Source organism: Eurytemora carolleeae, unplaced genomic scaffold, assembly GCF_000591075.1.
Source record: "Eurytemora carolleeae unplaced genomic scaffold, Eaff_2.0 scaffold1193, whole genome shotgun sequence".
NCBI classification, from domain to species: Eukaryota; Metazoa; Arthropoda; class Copepoda; order Calanoida; family Temoridae; genus Eurytemora; species Eurytemora carolleeae.
Window position 1 is genome coordinate 109,583 of NW_019397101.1, and position 3,221 is coordinate 112,803.

The 3,221-nt window shown below is 27.8% G+C and overlaps 1 protein-coding gene across 1 annotated transcript in view; it reads left to right on the forward strand.

Moving 5' to 3' along the window:
* LOC111711855 (uncharacterized) overlaps positions 1-3,221 on the forward strand; it is a 26,562-nt gene that overhangs the window by 2,745 nt on the left and 20,596 nt on the right. The window contains exon 2 of the mRNA XM_023486316.1: positions 1,857-1,900. The gene's annotated coding sequence lies outside the window, so the exon portion shown is untranslated. The remainder of the gene's footprint in view (positions 1-1,856; positions 1,901-3,221) is intronic.

Sequence of the window (3,221 nt, forward strand, 5' to 3'; positions counted from 1 at the left end):
CAGATATTGAATAATCAGGGGAGGGGGGGGGGGTGATGATTAACGAAGGGGGGCACGCTGTTTGCTATTACAGGGATTGTTTATATTTAACAACATTGAACTCTTGTACTTTTTATTAATTGGTCAAATGAAGACAAACTTGAAAACATTTCAATATTTTTACGTCTTATAGAGTTGTGTATTTATTTTAATGAAAATTAAGATTTATCAAACTTTAAATCTAAACTTCATTTACCATATTTATAAAGTTAGAACAATCAAGTGTGGAAAACCAAAAATTATCCTAAATTTCGAATGCATTTGAAATAACCATAAAATTAAAACAATACGTTTTGGGAATTTTTATTGTTACGATTATAGGTTGTATTTAACGACCTTAAAACCTCGAACAAAGTCAAGGAAAACTTTTGACCTTTAATAATTCTTTTTTAATTTAAGAAGAAATTTTCCCCGACGTTGTATTTTTATCCTTGTTATGCAGCAATTTATGGATATTCTTTAAACACTTTTTTATTATTATTTTTATATTATTTGGAAAATGTGCAAATCTGGAGACTTTGTTTGAAAAATATTTGCAAAAAATATTTAGCTTTTTAGCATACTTAAGAAACTTTACATTTGGAAATTGGCTACTTTGGAAATATTACATTTGGAAATTGGCTACTTTGGAAATATTACATTTGGAAATTGGCTACTTTGGAAACTTTACATTTGGTAATTGGCTACTTTGGAAATATTACATTTGGAAATTGGCTAATTTGAAAATGGTAAAAGCTTTGTATACTTGAAAAAGAACGCTTGAACATTTACAGTTGCTAATTCCGGGAATACGGAGTGATTTTTAAAAGTCGATAATTTTTATTTGTGCTTAAATGGATGAAAAATCTGTAATATTGAATAAAACAAATCACCCAAATTCTTACTTACTGTCTGTCATTTGATAATTCCGTAGGCAACAATGGCTACACCCAGAAAAAAAGATTACAGGCCTCCTTTAAACAGGTCAAACAGTGCAAAAAAACGGCATTTTTCGGCGTTTTCTCTCAAATAATTTTTTGATTATGCTTTCCGACCAGATGAAATATCTTTGAAGGACCCGAAATATATGAGAAGATCTTGTAAAGTACATTTCCTGCTTTTAAAATATTAAATTCGTCCTCCATGTGATGTAAAAAAGTCAAATTGTTCAAATATTAGATAAGATAAGATAAGATAAGGTTTATTGCTAAAATACATGTATCTGTGTACAGAACGAGTTTACAATTACAGATTGATAATTATATTAACATTACAAGTATAAAGCAGGTGGAAAATAGCTTTTGGCTATTTTGATTATTATTTCCACCTAATTTAATAATGATAACAAAACATTTCAATTAAATAGATATAAGGAGAACTATTAAAGATATTGGTTTTATAAGTTGTTTGAGAGCAGAGAAAGATTAACAATACTGGAGATAATTAATTTCTTTATCTAATGTCATGTAATAACGAGTTAATAATTATTAAAATTATCTTTTTGTTTTACCTTGTTTTGCTTAGGTGAACATTTAATAAAAATTGACTTTTAAAATAACCCTTTACATTTTGGAAGATGATTATTATAAATTGTACAATGTACATGCATGTGGAAAGGCCACTCAGGATATTATGCATTTAAAAAATAATTTAAAAGTTGCCACATGAAATATGTTGTAAATTGTGGAAAGCTGAAAAAACAAGTCTTGGTTTTCAGCGAAAATCTAATCAAAGTATCAAATCTAATAAAAGAATCAAATCTAATAAAATTATCTAGGAAAATCTAATTTATAAAAACGTGAGATGAATAAAATTTTCTAATTTTGTCTTATTTTCAGGTTTCTGGAATCCCAGGTTCTTGGGTGGAGATCTTTCATTCAAGGTTAGACTTCCTATTATATATATATATATATATATTGTATGTATATTATTATAGTCAGTATTTATACTAATTACTATTCTGAACATATTTGGCTTGACTGCCTATTTGTCTGTCTATATCACATAGACGTCAAAACGGCTAAACCGATCAACATTTTTTGCCCCCGAAAATTTTGAAATATTTCTTTGTTTGTTTGCATTGATCGTTCCAATTTTTTCTCTCGAAACTTACGTGATCCAAGGGAGGTTTATGGCAAATGGAAATGAACAATTTGTTTTGGAAAAAATGTCGAAATTAAAAAATTTGAAAATCCACCAATTTGAATAGAAAAATCAGAAAAAGTATTAGTTTATAAAAAGATGTAATTGTTAAATTAGTTTAAATATAATATTGTTTTTATCTTGACATGCAAATAATTTGGACCCACTGTAGCATTTATCTATTTGGACCCCCTGTAGCACTGATCTATTTGGACCCCCTGTAGCATTTATCTATTTGGAACCACTGTAGCACTTATCTATTAGGACCCACTGTAGCATTTATCTATTTGGACACACTGTAGCATTTATCTAATTTAACCCCTTTTAGCATTTATCTATTTGGACATTTATGTATTTGGCATATTAATATATCATTTATCTATTTGGCATATCTATATAGCATTTATCTATTTGGACATTTATGTATTTGGCATATTAATATATCATTTATCTATTTGGCATATCTATATAGCATTTATCTATTTGGACATTTATGTATTTGGCATATTAATATATCATTTATCTATTTGGCATATCTATATAGCATTTATCTATTTGGACATTTATGTATTTGGCATATTAATATATCATTTATCTATTTGGCATATCTATATAGCATTTATCTATTTGGACATTTATGTATTTGGCATATCTATATATCATTTATCTATTTGGCATATCTATATAGCATTTATCTATTTGGCATATCTACATAGCATATATCTTTTTGGCATATCTATATGGCATTTATCTATTTGGCATATCTATTTTGGAAATATATTTGAGCGAAAAGCTTTATTATTGACTAGCTGAGGGGCCTGGCGTTGCCCGTGAAATTTTAAAAACACTTTAGAAAAAAAAGTGTGTCTAAAAAATGTCAGCGAATTTGGCCTAGCGCTTTGGCTAGCTTAATTAAGACATATATATATATACTCGAAAAGCTTTGTTAAATAGATTAGAAATATATCAATATATAAATATATTCCAAACTGTTGACATCTTTATTAAATTCTGTAATCTGTTATTGATTTTGTAGCCACATAGTTTCATAAAGAGAGGGG